Source organism: Monodon monoceros, unplaced genomic scaffold (genome assembly GCF_005190385.1).
Source record: "Monodon monoceros isolate NGI ecotype Baffin Bay Population unplaced genomic scaffold, NGI_Narwhal_1 Super_Scaffold_19, whole genome shotgun sequence".
Taxonomy (NCBI): Eukaryota; Metazoa; Chordata; class Mammalia; order Artiodactyla; family Monodontidae; genus Monodon; species Monodon monoceros.
The window spans coordinates 66,416,024-66,440,983 of record NW_021703775.1 but is presented as its reverse complement, the minus strand read 5'-3'; the positions used below and the strand labels follow the sequence as shown (position 1 = coordinate 66,440,983).

At 43.8% G+C, this 24,960-nt stretch overlaps 1 protein-coding gene across 7 annotated transcripts in view; it reads left to right on the top strand.

Moving 5' to 3' along the window:
- The window catches only part of BABAM2 (BRISC and BRCA1 A complex member 2), a 475,326-nt gene that overhangs the window by 408,159 nt on the left and 42,207 nt on the right, over nucleotides 1-24,960 (top strand). The window lies entirely within an intron of this gene.

Here is a 24,960-nt window from a genome sequence, read left to right as displayed (position 1 = left end):
GCCTTGAAACACCACTTCCATTGTGTTTTTCCTCTGCTCGGAAGTGCCCGCCGGCCTGTCTCAGGACAAGGCTCCCCTTGCCCACCTGGCTTTCTCTCTCACTCAACTTTGGCCTCTTTGCCGTCTCTCCTTGACCTCCATATATTTCTTGCACCATTTCTTAAAACCTATCTCCAGTTTTCTAACCGGATCACCTCCATCTCAATCTGATTAACCTAATTGTGAGACTTTAACGTGTATTATATTGAATGGTTCTTTAATTGTCCTGTGTATTTGCTTCATTATTCCCGTTAATTTGCTTGCCAAGGTCCAGGATTGCTAGGGCTAATTGATCTTTTAAATTATGTTATTCTTATGTGCAGTGCCCCCCACGGTGTCAGGCACTTGGCAGGAGCCCAGGGACCCCCTCACTGAGCTGGGAGGGTGCGGTGCTCAGAGCACACTTGCAGCCCATAAAGCACTTTCCTTTACAGGTGTCTTTTCGTCATCTCAACCCCGAGAGGTAGATAGTTATTCTCCCCATTTTGCAAGTGAGGAAGGAGGCTTGGGGGGGGTTGAGTAACATCAGACTTGCGAGAATGACAGGGAGACAACGGGACAGTGCCTCCTGAGGGAAACCAGAGTGCAGTGTAGACGTGAGCGACAGCTCCTGTAGGTAGGGCTCAGGCCACGGCAGGTGCCCGGGACTGAGGCTGAGTTAGTGAAGTCCGAGCGGAAAGGACCAGACCCAACAGGCTGCAGCAGGTACCCCTTCAGGGGGCAGCTGCTCCCCAGGGTGAGGAGCAGAGGCCAGGTGACTCCAGCTGGCCTCCTCCTTGGGACAAGTCAAGTGAGCGGGGGATGGGAAGGATTTAATGTGACTCAGCCTCTGCCCAGGTCGAAGCCATGCAGTGGGCTTCGTAGGCCATTTCCTGGGGAATTTTCAGATGGACCAGTGATTTCATCTTTCTATTCTAAAGCACCCCTGTGCCCTGGGGGAGGCTGATCATGTGGCCATCCGATTATGGCCAAGTGGTCTGATCTCTTAAAGGAGAAGCTGAAACAGCAGTGGAAACTTCCTAGGTTTAGAGGTATCAGTAATTCCATTCCTGACCAAACACTGATGAGAAAGAAACCCTTCCAGTCTTCTGGCTTCAGCCAGAGTGTGGATTAACAGTGCTTTGATATTTCAGTATTGCTACCTAATTTATGAAGGTATAAGCTCCTTGCAGGTAACCTGCTCCTGCCTCAGGTTGTGTTCATTGTACTTATTGACTAACTGGAAGAGGCCTGGGGTGGGGCTGCTGAGAGCTGGCAACGCCAGGCCCAGAAAGGCAAGCAAGCGAAAGACCAGCAGGCCTGGTCTGAGGGTTGGACAGCTACCCAGCAAACGGGTGGAGTACCAAAGCTTAGCTGTGTGGCTAGAGAATCCAGGGCGCGGTGAGGGAACTGGCTACTGGGACAATAAAGGTTAATGTCTAATAAGATGCATTTATTAATGTGGCTGGGTCTTTTGTCAAAAATGTCATAAATTCACAGTTCAGGATTTTAGAGTGAATAAGATTACTGATACTTCTCCTTCAACAGGCAATAAGCACCCCTTACTAAAAGTTCAGAGTCTTTGATTAATCTTCGACTTGAAATATTAAAATTCTTGTTATAAGCTGTTAGAAACAGCTTTCAGAGGATTTCTTCCCCCACCTCCACCCCAAAGCCCTGCCCATATCAAAGGTTAGGAGTAAACCGTGTTTTCCTTAAAACATTTGATGAAACCCTCCTCCCTTCCCCAAGTCTACCAAATTTTGATCTTAAAAAAAAAAACTGGGGCTAATATGACAGTAAGATTTGTACCTTCACAAGTAAATATCACAGTTTAGCTGGGTAGCTTGTGGAAGCTTGTCAGGTCGCAGTGACTCACTTGCATAGATGAAGTTATTTTTAGAGATGTAATTTGTACTGTTTAGAAAAGAATAAAGAGATGGTAAAAGGCTAGATCGCTCATTATAGTTTACAGAGCTCATGAACCCAGCATCCATGCAAAAGATGACTAAGCAACGGGTCGGTTGGTGCTTTCTCTCAGAATTTTACAGACATGAGTCACCCACTTGAGATTGCAGACACAGCACTGAGGTACCTGTGACTCAGCTCCCATTTAGGATGAGCACTAGAATTCAATTCTGATACACTTTTGTAGTTAAGGACTGAGGAAATTACATAGCAAAGCAAAATATGCCTTTCTGCCCCAAAGCCATCGGATGTTTTTAGCAAGGATTGATTTATCTTCATCTCTGGCCTTTGAAAGACTCTACTTGTGATTCGTGCTGGCTGATACGACCGTTCCGTCTGCTGCTGTCCATGGCAGTGCCACCTGACCCTAGGGTACAGCTGTCCTCAGTGGAAATCTCAGCTGCACCCTTTCTGCACTAAGCTGCCCAGCATTCAGGCCCACTTCCTTTAACCAAATGTGTGTGTGTGTGTGTGTGTGTGTGTGTGTGAAAATCTTCAGCCTAACATTAAAATTCTAGTTTTCTTAAGCTGGGAGAAATAGCTTTCAAAGGCTTGCTCCCTCCACACTGTGCCCAGGTCAGGGAGTAGAAGAAACAAAAGGATATTTTCTTAAAATATTTTTGTATGTTTTTTTAAAAGCCATATACACAAACATACATACCCACGCGTGTGAACACACATTGGTAAGAATGATCTGTGTACGTAAGCAGACTTGTCGAAGCAAATGCATTATTCTCTCTGCGGGGCTGCTGCTTTGTTCTCAGGCGCAGGGCTCTGCTGGCCAAGTGACCCCGGAGGTACAGCCTCCCGCTAGGATTGCTCCCTGGTCATCGGCACACGCTCATTATGCAGCCCCTTTGGAGTTAAGCCCTCAGAACTTGACCGTCCTTTCAAACACACAGAAAATGGTCCTTTGCAGCTTGTAGACATATCGATAGATTATTCATAACCAACAAAGAATTTTTTTCTTTTTTTAGCATTTGACTTCTTTGTTTCTTTGTTTCTTTTTATTTATTTATTTTTTGGCTGCGTCGGGTCTTAGTTGCAGCAGGTGGGATCTTCGTGGAGGCGCCCGGGCTCAGTAGTTGTGACGCGTGGGCTTAGTTGCCCTGTGGCATGTGGGATCTTAGTTCCCCAACCAGGGATCAAACCTGCATTCATTCCCTGCGTTGGAAGGCAAATTCTTTACCACTGGACCACCAGGGAAGTACCCAAAGAATTTTATATTTTTTACTTTTATCAAAGAAACATGAACATGGTTACAAAAACAAATACTCCACAAAGAAATTCAGTGAAAAGCGAAAGTACCCTGCCCCACACCGCTCACAGACAATCACTTCTAGCCAGTTCTGTCACCTGGCAGTTACCTGTGAAACCATTGCATTCCTCACCTGCTGTGCCTCTGTAGCACTATTATTAAGAACGTCAGGGCACGCAGAGGTTAAAAACTTGGTCCTGTTGTCAAAGAGAAAAGCCTTGTGTCCGTTCAGCTCAGACATTTGTGGACCTCCTACAGACGCAGCCCTCTGTTGGGAGGGGTGGCCACAGAAATGGGGAGGTACCCTAGGAGTTTGCCTTCCGGTGCGGGAGGCAGATATGCAGATACCGTAATACAAGCCTGTGCGGAGAGCCATAACACGGGTGTAAAATACAGGGGTATAAAACCCTTTCTGTGGGGTTTTACAGAAACGCCCTAGAGCTGTGTCTTCAAGTGCTAACAGAACTACGCTGTGGAGATAACCAGGAGAGGACATCCCAGAGAGAGTAGAGTGCTCGTGGACCGATGAGGTGCATTCAGAAGATTGGGAATAATTCATAAAGTTGCATGTTTAGGGTATGTGAGTTAAGGGAGTAATGGGAGATGAGGCGGGAAAGAAATGTGCCTGAGAATGAAGAGCCTTGCATGTAAGGAGTTCACAGTATGTCCTATTACTCATGGAGAGTCTTGGAAGGATGCTAAACAGAGCTATGACATTGTCTCACTTATGCCATAGGTCTGATGGCAGAGGGGAGGATGAATTCAAGTGGGAAGAAGCCAGGGGTAGGAAAACCACTTGGAATAACTAGTCCGGGCAAGATAATATAAGGCACTGAAACAGTGGAACTAGGGAGGGGGAGGAAAGGACAGATTCTAGAGCTACTTCAGACACAGTGGAACTACTTCACCAGCAGGCCTTTGTGAACACTCAGATTTGGGAAGTAAGGGAGAGTTGCAGATTGCTGTGTAATTCATGGCTGGATAGCTGAGTAGAGAGTGGAAACTTAAGAAGGGGCCCAGGGGGGAAAGCGGGGGGCAGGAGGGAATGTATTGGGGGATTGTGATTGACATACATACACTGATATGTATAAAATAGATAACTAATAAGAGCCTGCTGTATAAAAGATTAAAATTAAAAAAAACAGAAGGGGACCAGAGTTGAGGGGAAAGACAATGAGTTTGAATATATTGAGTCTGTAGGTGGTAAGTAGGTGGAGATAGTCAATAAATAGCCAAAAATGTGAGGCTGAAGCTTAGGGAGAGCCATCCTAGTTGATGCAGATCTGTGATCCATGTAGCATGGGACTGGGGGAATGGCCACAGGACGAGCCTGTAACATGAGAGGACTGAAAACAACTCTGGGGATGGCGGCAGCTGGTGGCAGTCAGGAGACAGATGGAGACGAAGAAGCAGCAGCGAGGAAAGATGAGAACCAAGAGAGAGGGACACCAGGAAGGCAGGAGTGGCAAGTGAGGTGAGAGTGAAAAGCACTTGCTTTGGTAGTTAACGTGTGCCATGTTAGAGTGGGAAAAGCAGTGAAAGAAACATCCATGCATTAGAGTTGGGGGAAGCCAGGTGTGAGTGGGTTATGGAATTAATTGACAGTGAAGAAGGTGAGCCAGACCTCTTTAGGGGGTTTAGAGAATTAAAGGGAGAGCTAATGGGAAATAGCTAGTAGGGGTGGTGGTCAAGAGGGATCCTTATGGGAAGAAGAGATTCTTCAGCAGGATGAGAAGGAACCACTGGAGGAGAAGTTACAATTTAGAGGGAAGAGAGAGAGAGAGAGATCATTGAAAGACCAAAATTCTAGAAGTGGCTTAAGAGTATGGAACCTGGAACATGGGTCAGGGAAAGAGCTTTGGACAAGAAGGAACCCTACCTCCTCTGAAATAGAAGGAAAGGATGCGTATATGAGAGGTGGGGAGGGGGGAAGTGCCAGGAAAGGAAGATAATTCGCCCTCGAGTGTCCATTTTCTCTGAGAAGTTTGGAAGCTGGATTTTCTCCTGAGTGAAAATGTCAGGGATAGGATTCGGCTTTTTAAAGAGACAGAAAGTTTTGGCATAGTCATCAGAGCTGGCACAGCAAACTAAGAGTAGTTTACTTCATTTCTATACTACCAGCACCTAACAGTGCGTGGAGTATAGCCAGCACTCAAAAATGTCTCTGAATCAATGAAGTTTTAAATTGTGGTCACAGAGTAGTATTTTAGAAGTTATTATTTTGCGGCGAGCATGAATAGATGATAAGGTTGGGGGTGTGGCCCCGGGGAAGTGGGTGCTGGATAGGTTGCCCTTGTAGATGCTGAAGTTACCCTGGATGGTTACAGAAACCAGAGTGGAGAGGAGGACTTGAGGCCAGTGTAGACGTTCTCAAGAAGTTAGTGTGTAACCAGGAGACTGAGTAGATAACAGCAAAGAGGATCAACACAAGTGATCTAGCCAAATGGTAGAAGCTTCAAATGGGGATGCTTTTCTTGGGGGCAAGGCTGAGTGTGTAGGCGAGTCTGGGAAAACAGGTGGCAGAAGGGAGTGGCCAAGGGAGAAAGCCAGGTTTCATGTGAGACAAGGAGGTAGCAGGAACATTCTGAGAAGAAACAAGAAGGCGTCTCTCGGAGTAGGAGCAGAGGTAACCACAGTGCGGTACAGACTGGGTGTTTATCCTGAGAAGATCCAGAGTGACAGAGGACATCAGGAAGAGACAGGAGGACAGATTTTCTTTTCGGTTTTTTTGTTTGTTTGTTTGTTTTTTTAACAAAAGATGAGCCTCGGGCTTCCCCGGGGCGCAGTGGTTAACAATCCGCCTGCCAATGCAGGGGACACAGGTTCGAGCCCTGGCCCGGGAAGATCCCACATGCCGCGGAGCAACTAAGCCCGTGTGCCACAACTACTGAGCCTGCGCTCTAGAGCCCGCGAGCCACATCTACTGAAGCCCGTGCACCTAGAGCCCGTGCTCCGCAACAAGAGAAGCCCCCGCAATGAGAGGCCTGTGCACTGCAACAAGAGTAGCCCCCACTCGCTGCAACTAGAGAAAGCCTGTGTGCAGCAACAAAGACCCAATGCAACCAAAAATAAATAAATAAAATAAATAAATAAAAGATAAGCCTCACTGAAAGTGAGAGACTAATTAGCTAGGGAGAAGGTGGCTAAGAAAAGAGATATCTAGGGATCTGCACAGGGACAGTGAGTAAGAAGGCAGCCCCAGCAGCAGAGAAAGCCATGGTGAGAACTTGACACTGTCTTCAGTTCTGCAAACCCTCAGAGAGCCACAGTTAACTGGTGGTCGGATTGTCCAGGACGCCACCTCCACTAGCACATGTATTCCAGGACAGCTACTCCGGAGGCCTGGACTGTCCCAGCTCCAAAACCCAATCAGGATAGATCATATCTTGGGTCACAAAATCAAGCCTTGGTAATTTAAGAAAATTGAAATTGTATCAAGTATCTTTTCCGACCACAACACTGTGAGATGAGATATCAATTACAGGAAAAAATCTGTAAAAAATACAAACACATGGAGACTAAACATACACTACTAAATAACCAAGAGATCACTGAAGAAATCAAAGAGGAAATCAAAAAGTACCTAGAAACAAATGACAATGAAAACATGACTACCCAAAACCTATGGGATGCAGCAAAAGCTTCCCTTCTAAGAGGGAAGTGTTTAGCAATACAATCCTACCTCAAGAAACAAGAAGCACCTCAAATAAACAGCCTAACCTTACCCCTAAAGCAATTAGAGAAAGAAGAACAAAAAACCCCCAAAGTTAGCAAAAGGAAAGAAATCATAAAGATCAGATCAGAAAAAAATGACAAAGAAATGAAGGAAACGATAGCAAAGATCAATAAAACTGAAAGCTGGTTCTTTGAGAAGATAAACAAAATTGATAAACCATTAGCCAGACTCATCAAGAAAAAAAGGGAGAAGAGTCAAATCAATAGAATTAGAAATGAAAAAGGAGAAGTAACAACTGACAGAAATACAAAGGATCATGAGAGATTACTACAAGCAACTATATGCCAATAAAATGGACAACCTGGAAGAAATGGACAAATTCTTAGAAAAACACAATCTACCGAGACTGAACCAAGAAGAAATAGAAAATATAAACAGACCTGTCACAAGCACTGAAATTGAAAATGTGATTACTTGAGGACACGGGGAGGGGGTACTACGTAAGCTGGGACGAAGTGAGGGAGTGATATGGACATATATACACTACCTAATGTAAAATAGATAGCTAGTGGGAAGCAGCCCCATAGCACAGGGAGATCAGCTCGGTGCTTTGTGACCACCTAGAGGGGTGGGATAGGGAGGGTGGGAGGGAGACGCAAGAGGGAGGGGATATGGGGATATATGTATACGTATGGCTGATTCACTTTGTTATAAAGCACAAACTAACACACCATTGTAAAGCAATTATACTCCAATAAAGATGTTAAAAAAAGGGAAAAAAAAAATCTGTATCAGGCACAGCTTGCGGCTCCCCTGACCGGAGGCTCAGGGTGCAGCCTGCAGCTGATCACCCGGCCGTGAAGAGGCGCGGGGACACTGAGAGCAAACACTCGGAAACTTTTACGGCAGTTTGACATTGCTCCGGCATCCGAGCATGATTGCTTTTCTGGTCACTCAGTTTTATTTTATCAGTCTGTGACAGATTGGAAGTTAAAATGAAACACAACAGTAGTAGCCCTTCACCTCAGAGCATTTGCGACCCTCTCTGCAGTACGTCCACTTCCACCTGAGGCCTTGACACAGGGACCCCCACTCCTCCGATGGCACCCAGTGGCCTGTCACCCTGCTCTGGTCCTGCAGTCCCAGGAGCCAGTACGGCCTGTCCAACCACAGTATTTCTTGGCTGTAGAGCTCAGCCCCTCGTGAGCAAAACATGGAAGAGGGTGAAACATCGGCTGGCGCCACTAACTGGCCTGCCCGAGCGGCCCCTTGTGAACCACGTGGTGTCTGCACGCTGCCTTCTCTGCCACACGCAAGTGAATGTGGCGGCAAAGTAGGTGTCCCTGGACGTGAGAGTTAGCCAGAAACCCCGGGACAGTTCAGCAGTGATGCACACCAGCAAAGCAAGGCCATTGATCTCACTATTTGCTTTTTATTATCCAAAGGAAAATGGCATATTATGAAGCACAGAGGAAGAAAATAAAGTCTGGGTAGTAGTGAGGCAGCCTCTCTTCCTCTGAACCCCAGTGCGTTTAACACGCCCTCCCACTTCAGGACTTCTCATTCTATAGTGTGATTATCTTGTTTACTGACTTTCCCCAGTGATGAGCTCTTTAGGGCAGAGTACATTTTTTGCTTCATCTCGAAATCCCCTGCCCTTTGCACGGGGCTAGTGCAGGTAGGGCAACTCGGAGTCTTTATAACTAAATGTACAAACTCGCACACTCTTTTCTTATTTGACTTGTAATAATGCATGTGGTCCTACTCTCATACCAAATCATAACTGATTTTTAAATAGTTAAAAACCCCATAGGTCATTCTGTGCTGTGCTAAACGATGCCTTAACTCTCACCGGTCGAGAGTCCCATGGTCGGGAATGCTCATGGCTACCGTCTCTGAGTTTCAGACAGGCAGCTCCCTCTTCTCTTTTGTACAAGTCTTAAAACTTCCCTGCACTTTAAACCAAATACATACACATGTACATACATATATTTAGATAGAGGTGTGTGTGCACACATATAAAAAATGGCACCTCTTGGTAAAGCATTCCTCTAGACCTGGGGTTCCCACACCTTTCCTCTGGATCCATATCAGTGCCTACTCAGGGCACCCCCTTTGCAGATTCTAGTTTAATTTTTCCATGAGCTAGGGGTAAGTGATGATTTAGCAAGTTGAACATTGAAAGAATCAAACCTATTTCTCCATTCAACCAATTAATAACATACCTAAAGTGAACCCTTTGGCTTATAGAAACAAAGATAATTCCATCATAGAGAGTACTGGTAAAGAGTCAAGAATAAGGTGGGGCGGGTGAGAATGGCCATTTCACAGTAAGAGCGCAGGCAGGCTGAATGAGAGGGGATTAGCTGTCAGTCCACATCAGGCTCTGCTAAGGTGTGACCAGGTTTAAGGTACTTTATGTTAAAGCCCTTTGGATCTTCCCTTTTTTTTTTATTCCTAATCTGATTCTTTTCATCTGTCCTTCAACGCTCTGTGTATATGAGCTTCAGCTTCTGTGTTCATAACCTTAGTCTTAACTGGAGCCTGATGGGCTGTACCACACCCACCATCTTAAGAAGGAAAAGCTATGTAGGCCTTCCCTGAGCTGCCCACACCAGCATGTAAGAATTGTATTTTTATCCAGGAGACCTTGGTTAGTCCCTATAGGCTAGAACAGGGGGTAGAATTAAGGTAATTAAGCTGGCACCAATGTGTAGGACAGGTAGAGAAGCAATTCCTGGATGCTGAGAAAGCTTATTGAATTAGTTCAGGTGTGAATTGATTAGTATTTGGAGCTGACCTAAAAGGGTTGGCATGGGAGGCCTAATGCGGTTGTTCTTAGGCTTAACCAAAAGTATATTCAGCTGTGTAAAGTGGACTGATACTTTAAAAAATATACATTCCCACTTCTGTTTGTCCACGATGGAAGTAGATGTGCCTCCAGCCCCACCAGTCCCCTCCCGGTGGGACAGTGCCTTGTGCACAGTCCTCTCCAGGATGAGCTGCCAACAGTGAGCCTTCCCAGAAATGGAAGCAGCAGGATGAAGAATCAGAGTTGACTCAGAGGTCCTGAGCTTGGTCGAATATTAGACCCAGTCTGTGAGGGTGAGCGAGGAACAAGCTTACGGCTTTTATTTCAGACATGTGGCGTGATTCTTCTCCTGCCGATAGCAGAACATCCTGACGATGTCAGAACCAGGGGTTTAAAATCTGAAGAAAGACTTGAATTCAAGGTCCAGCTCTGTCACATAACTGTAATTCTAAATGAGCTTCCTTCTGTTCCTGAGTCTCAGTGTTCTTACCTGTGAATGGGGTAATACGCCCCCTGAACATCACAGATGAGACGATATATATGAAAACATTTAAGCCAAAAAGCTTGTATTATGACGTTCACCAGGCCTCTGGGATTATCAGACTGCAAAGGTGAGCAGTCAGAGAAGGATGCGGAGATTTTGAAGGCATCAGAGGGTATTGAGAGACTGGGCTTTCTGGAACTTTCTAAAGGAGGAAAACTGAGGGCCAAGCCTCCAGGGTTAATAGTCCCTCACCTGAGCTTTGTGAGGGGCTGTTACTCAGATGGAGAAAAGAAGACAGTAAACATTTTAAAAGGAAGGGAAGTACAGATCAATACGGTGTCGTGGAAATCATGGGAGAAGAACAGAACTGAGCAACAGCGTCAAATGCCATTAAAACCCCATAGATATGACCATAAAATACTTTCCCAATCAAAAGGAAGAAAACAAGGAAATCAAAGCATCAAAAATAAAAATTCTTAAACGTCTGAGCTCATTGTACCCAGGGGAATAACTCGTAAGTTCTGGACAAACAACACATCCTATCCCTCCTCTAGGTCTATCGTGGCCGTGCGGGTCAGTCTCAGACCTCTGTGCACTTTCTGATTCATGGCCAGAGAACGTTGCTTGCCCATAGCAACCCCTGGCTGAGATGGCAGATGAGCCAAAATGCCCCTGAGTAGAAACTCCTTCCAGAATGTCAGAAACAAGCAGTAAATCTAATTTGTAGCACTTGTGGTAGAAAGAACACGGGCTTCAGACCCAGACAGCCCAGGGCTAAGCCTGGCCCCATCTCTTCCTCACGGCTGCCGGAAAGTGCTTGGGCTTGCCACGCGCATGGCCTTACTCCCTAGTAAAAAGGGGCAAGAGAGAGCCGTGTGGCAGGAAGCACCCAGCACACTGCAGGTATTCAGTAAATGTTGACTTCCTTCCTTTTTCTTAGCATTTAAAAAGAAAAAGAAAGAAAGAAACCAAGGAATGGAACCAAAAATAAAAACCACCATGCCTAATTTTTAGCAAGAGGTTTTTCAGAGTTGGGTTAAGAGAGAACCCAAAGTCATACTGTAAAAGCAGCTTTGGTAGCTGCGGTTACTTTCCTCCTACAGGGAGATTTGCCAAGTCACACGGGGCATCAGACAGTGAGGCTCGCTGGATGCGGGATCAAGACCTGGGGTTCTCTGTCAGCTGCCCAAGCAGCTCACCACTCTGTACCACAGGCTCCTCAGTTACCAGATGGATAGATGATTTCCAAGGCTCCTTTCTGAACTGTGATTTAACAAGTATGTCCTCTGTTGTGGTAAGACATGGAGAGTTTTAAGTATCTCACCTGCCTAACTCAGCTCTGCCCTGAAAGCATATCTGTCAAAAAACACAGCCAAAAGGAAGGGAATAGACCAAAGAGGTCTCACTCAGTCCGTGTGTTTCACTCACAGGGACCTCAGGCCTGACTCTTACACCTGCTAATAAGTTTGGTGCACTAGTTCCGTAGTTCCTAGCAGCTTAACTGTCCAGAGAAGGTCTGTGGTATATAGGTATAGCCTAATCTATAGACTGAGCCGGGAGATGGGGGTGGAGGGAACCAAGAAGCTATAGACAGCAGACGCTAGACACTTAGACACACTTGCGTCGTTCAGCCTGATGTCACGGCTGTATGGCCCACTCTGAGAGCTAATGTTCATAATTGCGACTTTGAGTCATTTAAAGGGGGATATGGGGCTTCCCTGGTGGCACAGTGGTTAAGAACCCTCCTGCCAATGCAGGGGACACGGGTTCGAGCCCTGGTCCGGGAAGATCCCATATGCCGCGGAGCAACTAAGCCCGCGCGCCTAGAGCCTGCGCTCCACAACAAGAGAAGCCCGCTCGCCGCAACTAGAGAAAGTCCGTGCGCAGCAACAAAGACCCAGCTCAGCCAAAAATAAATAAATTTATTTAAAAAAAATAAAGGAGGATATGGAAGAAGTAAATGTGAAGGCTGCTTTAGAAAGATTTCAATCAAAAACAACAAAAAGGAAGAAAAAAGTTTTGGAGCTTCCAGTTATTGAGTGCAAATATGCTTCTCTTCGGAGAACGGTGATCCAATACCTTTGCTTGAACATGATCTTATTCCTTTACATTTGGATGTACAAGTCAAGCAACTCAAGTCAAGGGTTTGCCTCAACACGCTCACCTTGTGTTTCACAATGTATTCTCTTTAATTCAAGTTAGGAGAATATGACAGTTTAAAAACATCATTTTAGACAGCGATCATACTTTCATCTGAAGTGAAATTTCTAAGTGGAGTTGCTATCAAGGAAGAGCATGAATTAATTTCCATTCTCTTACTGTATCCCCCAGCCCTTCTCACAGAAGAAATAATGACTAAGGAGATGGCCAGAAAACAACTAAATAAAAACTTGGATAATTCACGGACCAAATAGGAATCTTGAAATATACAAAGATTGATTACATTTCTGGTCTTTTTTATCCAAGCACAAAGGAAAACTGACCAAGTTTTCATCAGGCTTTCCCTCTGTTCAAATGTTTTCTGGTCTCTGGTCAACTTTTGCTGCAAAACCCATTTGACCTTACATTCTCCAGAGCTATGATTTTGTTTTTTTTAGTTTGAAGGAAGAAGATTATAGAATTAAAAATGAAGAGTTCCTAAAGACTCCTGAATTTGCCCCGCATAAAATGATGGGCAGAACTAACTTGGAAGCTTAATTGAAAGAACCTGGCTACCTTTAATCTATGGGTTGTATTTTCTCAGCTGGAAGTCAGGTTAGAAAAAGAAATTATATAGACTCAGGTCTGTTTATTTTAATTGCTTCTAAGAGAAAAGTGAGTAATAATAAGTATCATTTATGAATATCTTCTATGTGCCAAGTGTTCTATGTATATTCATTATGTCACGTAAACCACCCAACAGTCTTGCAAGGTAGGTATTATCCCATTTTAAAGATGAGAAAACCTAGACTCAGAGAGTTTAATAAGTTGCCTGAGGTCACTCAGGTCATAACCAGTAGACTAGGAATCAAGCCCAGATCTGTCAAATTCCAAAGATCATATTCTTTCCACTGTACCATCCTGTTCTTACATTCCTTTAGGCTCCAACCTTTATTTATTGAGCACTTTCTATGTGCCAGATGTTGTACCACCTGCTTTACTTTCAACCTGGAGGTTGGAGTTTTTCCAGTTTTATGGATGAGGAAAGAAGCTCAGTTAATCTACCAACGTGATACAACCTCTCAGTGGAACCTAGGTTGCCACCTCCAGAGCACATGTTCTTCACGTGACAATTCAGCCTCACTGAGATAAGCTCTTTCCTGTCCATCTCACCAGATGGAACTGAACCTAAAGCAACCAAAGAATGGAATGGCTTATCTTTAAACGTTTCCATAACCACCTAGTCTAGCGGGTCAGACGTTTTCCTGTAATTTTGATACCCCAGCACAGTATAAATCTGGAGTGGAGGATGTTTGGCATGTGTAATACACAAATAAAAAATAAGTTCATGCAGGTTTCTGCATAGGGGAATGACATGGTGACCAGGATTTTAACCTGTCTTATGAGGAAACACAAAATCACTCTTGAGGGGTCTGGTTTCCAAGCATTGACACGTATTTAACCTAAGCTATGTCCCACCCCAATCTTACACCCAATCCCAAATCTCAGGCCCTACGGTAAGGATTGTCCGCCTAGGAAGGTAGAGTTGTTTGAGAGAAAACGGGAAGACTCCTGTAAATCGGTTACAGGCCATCCTCAGGCTTGCCACACAGGGCCTCCCTTTGACTGTAAGGGATGCACTAGTAAGTCTTAGGGGATGTTTTGTAAAGAGGAATCGGTTCCCCAGCTGAGACGTGAATGACTGCGCTCCTCTAATAATAAATAATAACATTTTTGATTTATGTGTTATACCTTCCAAAACATTCTCCATTCTAGAAGATTTCTACCATGTTGGGGGTATTTAAATTACAGGACAATTTCTGACCCACCAGAGTGGGTGGTATGGGATATCTCCCCTAGAAATGTTCAAGGCTAACAGTGCCCACGCAAGAAAATCCATACTCCTTTGCTTTGTGCTCACGACTTTCCACAGTTTGGCGTCTTTATCCAGAGCCTCTCTGCACCGGCATCCTGTCCTCTGGGCCGGTATTCCCTCTACCCTGATCACCCGCATTCCCTCACTCTCCTTTGCTCTGACTGCTCGACACTGTTCCCTCTGCCTGGAATTCCCTCACCTTTCTCTCTCCCTTCCCCGTCATAACCCTCCCACTGCAACTGCCTGTCTGAATCCTGGTCGTCTTTCGAGGCCCTGCTTATCTAACAAGCCTTCTAGAAGCCCTTAGATGGATTATCTTTCCACCCCACACCCCAGGCAGTTACTATCTCTATTATAACCCTCACCATCGCTGCGCTGCCTGAGTACAGTGACGGTCAAGTGCATGCTGGTGTTGTCCTGTCAGGGGGAGGACCGGGCTTTGGTCAGCTTGACCTCCCTAGAGCCGGCTCAAAGTAGTTGCTCCACGAATGCTTGTCAAATTAGATACTTGTTGCTGTTTTCTCTAGGATATAAAGCTCATAACCAGACCCTTTCAAAAATAAAAATAACTGGATTCGTTTCAAAATTTTTTTTCTTCATAAAGCCAAGTTAGTCGTCCTTCACTTTGGAGTAGTCTCAGTATTTGCAAATTTGTGCCTGGTAGGATGTTCTAATTTTTAAAGACTGGAATTTAAATTGACCAGTGTCGGTCCTGCTACTTTTAAAAATTTTGTCCTTTCCTTCTAATCATTTGCATTTGGTACATCGTCCATGAATTTTTGAAATTAAAAGCTGATGACTCTTTAAAGACTTTGCCCAGCTTTTAAATACCAAGGATTTTGCATTTGAATATATTTTAATTTATTTAAGGATTATTTTAATCAAATTCTTCCTTAATTTAGCCAGATTTCTGTTTTAATCCTCCCAGGCCAAGACTTTATTTATTGTGACTACATTCTTTTAAAGATAGAAGTTTAAACAGTATTAAACGCTGTTTATGGTGTTCTCTCTTGCTAGATTTTTTTCTGCATCTCATAGAAACACGTTTCCTTTTTTGTTGTTGTTGTTGTTTGGCTTGTTTGTTTGTTTGTTTGCGGTAAGCGGGCCTCTCACTGTTGTGGTCTCTCCCGTTGCGGAGCACAGGCTCCGGACACGCAGGCTCAGCAGCCATGGCTCACGGGCCCAGCCGCTCCGTGTCATGTAGGATCTTCCCGGACCGGGGCACAAACCCGTGTCCCCTGCATCGGCAGGCGGGCTCTCAACCACTGCGCCACCAGGGAAGCCCCACATGTTTCCTTTTTTACATGTCTAGTGCAGTCAACATCTCCTCACTTTTATGATCTCTGCCAGTCAGTCCCTAGATACATAGTGACTAATTGCTGTGTGTCTAGCCCAGTGTTCACATGTGGAGGATATAAAATAACAAGAACACTTCATTGTTAGCAGTTCAGCCGAGGCTGGGTTATGGGGATGTGGAGGATGGAGAACTCAGTGAGTGACAGAGCAGGCAAGAGAGGTGTCCTGGAAGAAGGTCACAGAAGCAAGAGCAGGTTGAAGGGACTGAACAAGAAGCCAGGACTGAGGAAATACCAGTATCCACAGGATCCAAAGGAGATGCAACCACAGGGGACACGGAAACCAGGTGACATGGCAGGAAGCACGAAGTGTAACCTACCATCCATTTCCAGGAAGCATGGGTCCTCAGGTGTAGCATGGGGCCTGCAACATGGGATGTGCTCACAAAACGTGTGATGGATGAGGGAATGGACGAACCAGGGAAAGCAGACAGAGAAGCACTGGGGTAGGGAAGGTTTCTCATGCTGGGGACCCCTCGGTCCTGGCCTCAGCCACTGGTTTTCTCCTTTTCTCCTGGTGAGGACAGCCCCGAGGGGGCCTTGTTCAGGAGTATGAGCTGGACGCATGCAGAGTTCTAGGACAGAGGCATTTCCTACAAGTTGAGTCTTGATGAGAAGAAACCCAGATAAACCCAGAAAAGGGAGGAGGGCCCTCCAGGAAGGGAGAGCAGCTTGGCCATGAGCTTCCAAGGCCAGCGTCAGCTCCCTTCATCTTTGCATCACCTGTTGCTCTCCGCATGTACCAAGGTGAGGGCAGTGGTGGAAAAGAAAGCATGATTGATAAAAGAGGGCAGGTTATAGCTTTTCTAAATTGAATATATACAATACCAAAAGAGCCAAATAAAAAAGGAAAATTGTTATGTCTACACAGTATCGAAGCTTTATCGACTTCATTCCTCCCTACAGAGTATCCCCCAGACTCCCATTCTGATTCAGCTTTTAACCTTCTAGAACCGACTCAAAGTGCATGTCGTCTGCAGAGCTTCCACCTCAAGCAGGGTCCCCCTTCCTCTGCATGGACACCTTGTTCACGCCTCAGCCGTTGTCCGATGTGCTTCACTGTGGGAGCTTCTCCCCCTTTCTCGGGCCTCCTGTTCCCACCCATGCTCAGGGCATGGACGCCTTCGCTCTCCCTGGCACCCTACCTTCCACTCAGTAAATTTGGGAGAAAAGAAGGGACCCAGGTGACCTGCTGATTTTGCCAACCTGACAGTGTTCTCATGAGAGAATGTACATCTTCTTAGTGCCTGTATAAGCTGTAGTCCAGTTTTTATGCAGTTTTCTTCTGTGCTTTTTATTTTTCTTTACAACTGTGGTGGTCTTTTTCCCATGAAGACCATTCAGCTTTCCTGACCCTCTTAGTTTTATAAATGCTCTCATTTTAAAAAATAGTATTTATTTGAATATATATATATATATATATATATATATATATATATGGAACATCTAAAACACACCTATGTACTTTAGAGACTAATAAAACACCACCAGGACTTCCCTGGTGATGCAGTGGTTAAGAAGCCGCCTGCCAATGCAGGGGACATGGGTTCGATCCCTGGTCCGGGAAGATCCCACATGCCACGCAGCAACTAAGCCCTTGAGCCACAACTACTGAGCCTGCGCTCTAGAGCCCGAGTGCCTAGAGCCTGTGCTCTGCAACAAGAGAAGCCACCACAATAAGAAGCCCGCGCACCGCAACAAAGAGTAGCCCCCACTCGCCGCAACTAGAGAAAGCCCGCGCGCAGCAACGAAGACCCAATGCAGCCAAAAAGAAATAAAATTAAATCTTAAAAAAAAAAACACCACTGACTTCAGAAATGGAACATAACACCAGTATCCTAGAAGCCCTAAGCGTGTCCTTCTCAGAAGTAACCACTACCCTCAATTTTATGTCAACTGTGCCCTTGATTTTCTTAATAGTTCTATCACCTAACATATGTCCGTAAACAATATATCATGAGTTTTTCCTGTTTTCGAACTTTATGTAAATGCAATCATGTTGACTGTTTTCTGCTGCTATGAACATGTGTCTTTGCTTTTTGAAAAACTTTTAAAAATTATAAATATTTAAAGCCTACTCAAGTATATAAAAAGTACAAAAACAAATACTGTGTATCCACCTCAGCCAAATCTCAGTATTTTGCTATAAGTGCTTCTGATTTTGTTTTGTTTTGTTTTTAAAGAAAGAGCACATTATCAAATTGGTTGCAGCTCCCTGAGTACCCCTCCCTGATGCATTCCTGTCCCTCTCTCCTTCCCCATTACCCCCAGAGGGAACTACTATCCTTAATTTGATGTTTACCATTCCTGTGTACATTTTTATGCTTTTTACCACATAGACATTCATAAACAGTGTGTAATAATGTATGCATGTTTTTGGACTTTGTAAGTATATACTTAACAATGTTCATCTATAAATTGCTTTATTCACTGAACATTATGTTCTTGAGATTTATCTATGTTGATACATGTAGCCCTAGCTCATTTGTTTAAACAGCTATAAGGTATTCCATTGAGGAATGTACCACAGTCTCCAGTTGATGGACATTTGAAGATGTTTCCAATTTTTGTTATCACAAACATTGCTACAGCAAACCTTCTCCTAACTGCCTTCTTATGCACACGCGGCAGTATTTTAGGAGTAGGAATGCTGAGTTATGAAGTATGTACATCTTCGCTTTTACTACTGTACAAGAGCTTATAGAAATTGACATTTGCATCATCAGTGATGAGAAATCCCAGTGTTCCACTTCCTTGACAACAGTTGAGGATTGTTGGGATTTAAAATCTTTGCCAATCTAATGGGTATGAGGTGGAATCTCCTTGAGGCTTTAATTTTGCATTTCCCTTAAATGCTCCTTTCCTTTAGTTCAACAAGCATTTAGCAATGTGTCATGCTGTGTGCTAAGTGCTAATTCATGGCCCCGATCCTTAGGAGTGCTCAGTCTTTGCAGTGATTCCTACCTGGCGAGGCATATCAGAGTCACTTAAGGTGCATTTTCAGGAACCAGAGGTCTGAGGTGGGGCCCAGGCATCTGCAACGTTAATTCCAGGGTGATGCCGATGCTCACGTCCAGTTGAGAACCTCTGAGCTCGTGGCGGGAGAAGGCTAATTCAGCCTGGGTTCGTTTGTGCGGGCAGGTGCGAGAACCTGGCTCTTCCTGGGCCAATGCTATGGCATCCCTTTCATCTTGAGATTCTTCTTACAGTTTTATTTGATTGGCTCATTGGGTGTTGAAATGATTAATTTGTATCTATTGATAGAAAGTACCTCAAAAGCAAATGCTAAACACAATGTAAGCAGAGGCCAGATTTCCTATAACTTCACCTGTCTGGGGCAGCTGTAAACTCGGAAGGAAACAAACAACAGCAAGAGAAGGAAGAGGAGGAGACAGTCTCTGAACTCAGAACAGTGCCTGAGGAAAGCGACCCCGAGCTCACACAGCATCACTTCATATCGTGCAGCCCCTGATCCACGCCGGGTCCTGGTCCTAGGGATGGATAGTCAGCCATACCTGACTCTTCAGAAGCTGAGATACATGTGGGATGAAGTAGACAAAAGGCAAAGAGAAGAGGCAAGAAAGAGAGACCATATTGAGACCGAGTTGGCCTTGGTGAGAAGTGGCAAAGGAAAGAGAGCTGGCTAGGAAAAGGCAACAGAAATAAATAGAGAAAGTTCGTGGTCGGAGTCAAGCAGCATGCACATCCCAGTAGCCCTGGGGACCTCGGTACCACACTAAAGGCACATCGACTCTTTAACAGAGGATGGTTTGGGGGGGTCTGGTAGGAAGTATTTGTGAAAGAGCAAGCGAAGTCTTCTTAACACTTGAGACTCTTGTGTCTAATGGTCTTTTCGTGTGTTCTCTGTCATCGAGAAAAGGCTAAATTATTTTCAGTATGTTGTATTTACTGAGATGTGAAAGTCTGTACAAAGTTTAGAAAGATATCCATCAAAATAGTTAAAATTAAACACTGAAAATTTATGCTGTAGTTAGAAATTTCACATATATGGAAGAGTGTATAAAGCCAGATTTTAAAAAAAAAGTACAAACTAAGGAAAAGGATGAGTAGGGGGAGAGAAGGAATGTTTATTTAGTACCTGCTCTTTTTTTGTTCAGTTCTTTCAACAATGCTATAAGAATTATTACCCTCATTTTGCAGATGAGAAAATCAAGATTCAAAGAGATGAAATATTTTGCCTATGGTCTCACCGCTAATAAATGAATGAGGCTAGGAATTAAACCCATTTTTATCTGACTCCAAAAGCTGTAGGTACCTTTTTCCATCATACCGTGCTGTCACCTCCCATATTAGGATTTTTAGCGTTTACAGCAAAATTCAAGAAACTTCAGGCTTTAGTTTGGTAATACTAGTAAAACCCCAAAGGTAATCTGTTTACATGATCAAATCACTAAAAGATAGTGAAAAATTGAAACCAGTTTAATAAAATGTGGTTAATATTTAGTCTCCTTGGTCACTTAAATGTAAGGCAGTGATCGTAAAAGGAGACACCATTTGATTTTTAATGCCTTGAGTAGGGACACTTCTGAATTGGAAAACTTGACTTTTATATTTCTTGTAGGCAGTGTATGGTATTTAACTTCCTAGTGGTTAGAATCTGTGTGTCTCAGAGGTTTAGCGTGTGCTTAGTAAGATCAGGGGTGGTCAGTAAATAAGCGGCAGCTTCCCTAATTGGTTGTGTGCCCACTGTGGGGGCAGCCTGGGAATGAGACGTGTACAAACTACCTTTAGGAAGAATTGACCTCAGTGGGAATCATCTTTGGAAGGGAAGTTTACAGCCATTCAACGCAGGGTTAAAACTATCTCCTAATGAGGCTTCGAGGAACCAGAGGGGCCTGAGAGGACTGGAAGTGGCAATGGGACCATCACCACCACAGAGTGACCCCGTGAGCATCTTCCCTGCTAACCCAAGAACACAAGAATATAGAGTTTGGAAGGTCTGGAGAAATGAAGTAATGGCTGACTTGTGAATAATGACGAAAATATTTGATGATGTGACTCCCAGGGAAGCAATTATGGTTAACCCCTCGTTTGTTTGGCATTTTCAAGGATTGAACTGTCCCACATAACTGAATTTTCCAGACAACTAAAACTTTCCTATTTATGCGCCTTGAATGTTTTTAACCATGCTTGGTGGAAATGTTTCTGAAATAGATTATACAATTATCCTGCCTCCTTGAACAGAAGCTGCAAGAAATAACATTTCCTTTAGTTGCCTTTGACTGCAGGTCTGAGAAGACCTGATTAAATAGGTTTAAATAGTTAGGGCTTGTAATCGTCTCACATAACAAGAAATCCAGAGCTGGGCAGTACCAGAGGATGATGAATTCTCAGCTCAGTGATGTCAGGTTGACTTTCCAAAAGCTCATGGTCATGAGATGGGTGCACAGCTCCAAGTCCCAAGATCTCACACGATAAGATCTAGGCAAGAATGAAATGGGGGCTTCTCCGTACATGTGTCTTTAATTAGAGAGGAAAATATTTCTCAGAAGACCCCTGGCCAACTTCCCCTCAGGTCCCATTGGCAGGACTGAGTCACATTTCTATACCTTGGTTTTATGGGAAGTCTGAGGGAGTGAATACCCAGCACTCTCCGACTATGGGGTGGGAGGAGGGCTCTGCCCGTAAAAAAGAAGGATGGAGAATGGCTGTTGGGTAGGCAACCAAGAGTGTTGGCCATATTACCAAGATTGGGAGTGAACGTCACTACGTATGGTTATAGCTTGAGGGATGGTGGAGCTTTTTGCTCCTACGCTGAATCACCCCAGACTCGGCTGCTTTTTGATTTCCTAAGTCTGCTTTTATTTCGTGTTCTCTCTCCTTGCTTTATGCCAGACTGCTAATTATCACTACTTGCTGTTAATGTCCCTTGCCCTAATCTTGCCATCATTAGATTTTTTTTTTTTTTCTGGAAAAACCATATGATCCAACTTTTTAGAACTATGCCTGAAATGTTGAGTGAGTACCTGGCATCTGTCCTGTGGATCAGATACATAGTGTGGCATTTCTTTTGGCTGTTCAGTGTCACTTTTCCATTGTTGAGGTTTTCGGGGAAGTGAGCAGTTTTTAGAGAGTCTTATGAACTTAGATAAATCTAATGAAGTCTTCTTCTGGTGCAAGGATGAGCACATAGGGGCAGTTACGCTTATTTACTAGAGAAGGTAAAACTGTCGGAACTTCAGCATGGTTTAGAGAGAGGCAGCAGAGTTTATCAGTGCGTTCAGCTCCCTCTCAAAGCTGCACGGAGGGTGGTTGCTTGGACAGCACCACCAGCTCTGGGACTGTGACCAGTGGAACCTGTTACTGCAGCCACTGTCCAGTATGAGGCAAGCTGGTGCAGAGCTTAATTATTCCTGCCTTCTGCCAGGGTGTCAGAGCCCTGTGAGTGACTCCTGTGAAATGCCCAGGTTGAGCAGAATTAGCAGTGTTTGGATGTGACTTGTTTCAACAAGTTCTTGAAGAAAGTAATGCTTCAGAAACGGTTATTGAAATTATACTGAACAAGTGGGGACCATGCCCCCTGTGACTCGAGAGCCGACCAAGATTCAGTCTCTGTGTACAGAAGGAAGGAAATAGGAAGCAGTTGTGAGCATTATACTGACAGTGAGTAACTGAACCAAATTGAACGGTTCTACTCTGGGAAGCAAACCCGAGCTAGTAGACAGGTTGGGTTCTAAGGAAGCAAATGTTAAAATGTTCAGATTTGACATGGCTGAGATGATGAGCCCAAACTGCTTAGAACCTTGGGAGTTCCATAAAGCGAGTTAGCTGTTTGAAGGCCCACCAGTCATTATTTTAGTATGCAGCAGAAGATCATGACTTAGCCTATAGGCAAAATCTGAAGTGTCAGAAACCTTCGGGGATAAGGAAAACAAGTTTTAGTTTTTTAAAAATTTTGACTAATTTGTACCATTCAAATCATTCTTCTAAGAAAAATGCAAAGTATTTCTCATAAATCGTTTATTTACTCACTCCTTCTTATGCATGGAACATTTTTAAAGAAGCCATCCTTTTAGTGACTGCTGACTGGTCCAGGCAGGATATACCCTAGTTAAGCTGAGCAAGGTATTTATATTTTTCTAATTTTATTTTCTCATATGTGAATTAATATGTGGATTACCGATTTTACCTTTGAGGGACTCTGACCAGTCCTGCCACCCCTACAGCCACTGTGCCCCCTGTAGCCACTGTGTTTGGATTTTAATATTGACTTCAAAAAAGCTTCCAGCAACTCATTTTCTAGAAAACAAAATAACAGGAACAAAAAATGTAATGCATTTCAAAGCTCCAAAAAGCTGGTAGCTTGAGAATCATGAAGCCTATGGTATTATCTGTATTACTGGGATACTGAGTGGTGACTGTTCTTACTTTGAATTTGTATATTATTGCCATTGAATTTTATTATTTGAAATTATTGCTGTTTTGAAGGGAAGCTTGCATGTTAAACACTTTTCACCAGTGCTATTGCTATTGCTTTGGGGGTTCATCTGAATCTCATTTTAATGTGTGGAAACTTATATACACTATAAACATAGTTGAAATCAAAGGAAAGAATATGTGAATAGGCATTTTTCTAAAATTAATGAGAGGAAATGAAATGAGTGATCAGAAAAGAGATAAACAGTTTTAGAAAACGATATTTATTCAAAGTGACTGAAGACAGGACTTCCCTGGTGGTCCAGTGGCTAAGACTCCACACTTCCATTCCAAGGGGTGCAGGTTCGATCCCTGGTCGGGGAAGTAAGATCCCACATGCCACATGGTGCAGCCAAGAAGATGTAAAAAAAAAAAAAGAAAAAACAAAAAACACCCAAAAAGACCGAAGACATTACAGATGAAGCTCTGTAAGACGAAGGGATTCCAAAGGGTTTTCTGAGTGCAATGACTTATCATTTGAATTGCTCTGTTTTTCATGTTTTGTATTATTCCTATATGTTACCAAATCTTTGCTTTGGCACAAATAGACATGTATTGAAACTGCATTGAGGCACTTGGAAAATGTGATTAAAGAGTGGACATTCAAAATCTTGCCACTTTTCTTTGGTCGTGGTGTGATTCATTTGTCAGAAACCCCCTGCAGCACTGAGTCAGAGTCAGATATACTTAGACGTCTAAGAGGCCTTACCAACTGGACAGTTTTTTAAGTTTGCTGCAAGCCTAACTTCCTTCAAGAAATCATTTTGGGTACTTAGTGGGCCTAATCCAAGTCAAATGTCACCCTAACTGACATGGTGATACATGTGTAACTATCTAGTATGTATTTTTCTGTCATGTATTTGCCTCATGGAGCCGAAAAGTTGAAGCCGGTACATCCTTCACAGTGGAGACTTTAGCTTACTAAAATTGTAATTTTGACGTAGTGAGTATGTTGTGAGCAGGTGATACCAGTAAACCCAAGAGCAGGTGGCAATGTGACCAGTAGAAGGAGCTTAGGATTTAAATCATAGGACTAGACTTGAGTCCTTTGTCTGCGTAGCTATGGCCTGAGCAAATTAATAAACCTCTCGGAGTCTGTTCATCTGTTAAATGCAGCTGGTAAAAATAATGTCTGCTTCAAGGAGTTATAAGTATCAAATCAGATAAAGTATATAAAGGTACTCTGCAAAGCTATAAAAGTCTATACACATTTTTCTTATTATTTTTTGTAAATTAACTAACGTGCCTGTTCTGTGTCCTTCAAGTAGGTAACATTTACAGAAATACATATTAATATGCCTTGAGGAATGTGCCATTGAAACAGTCTGCATTTTTAATTATGGTTTGCCTCAACTGAAAGCAGGAAGTCATTTTTTAAAATTATTTATTTATTTATTTGGCTGCGCCAGGTCTTAGTTGCAGCACACGGGACCTTCATTGCTACGTGTAGGATCTTTAGTTGCAGCATGCAGGATCCCTGGTGGTCCAGTGGTTAAGACTCCACGCTCCCAATTCAGGGTGCCCGGGTTCGATCCCTGGTTGGGGAACTAGATCCCGCATGCACGCCACAACTGAAGATCCCGCATGCCGCAACTAAAGGAAGTCATTTTATTTTTAAAAATTGAGTTAAAGGATCCCAAAATGAACAAATGAAGCACATAATACTTGTTAACAGCAAATATTAGAATCAGTCTATACTACAGCAGTAGACATATGTAGTCCCTGTTGCATTCCATTAAGGAGCTCCTACTGGTTTAGGAGATATATATGGTAACACATATAGAAAAATGTAAAACTGCTGAGTACCAAAATTCACTGCTTGATTGGAAGTAAGTGATAACGTTTTTCTTCTTTCTGGTGGCCCAGTTGCTGTATCCTATAAAAAAGAAAGATTATCACTTGCCCTCTTGATCCCCTTTCCAAATCCATTCTTTAAA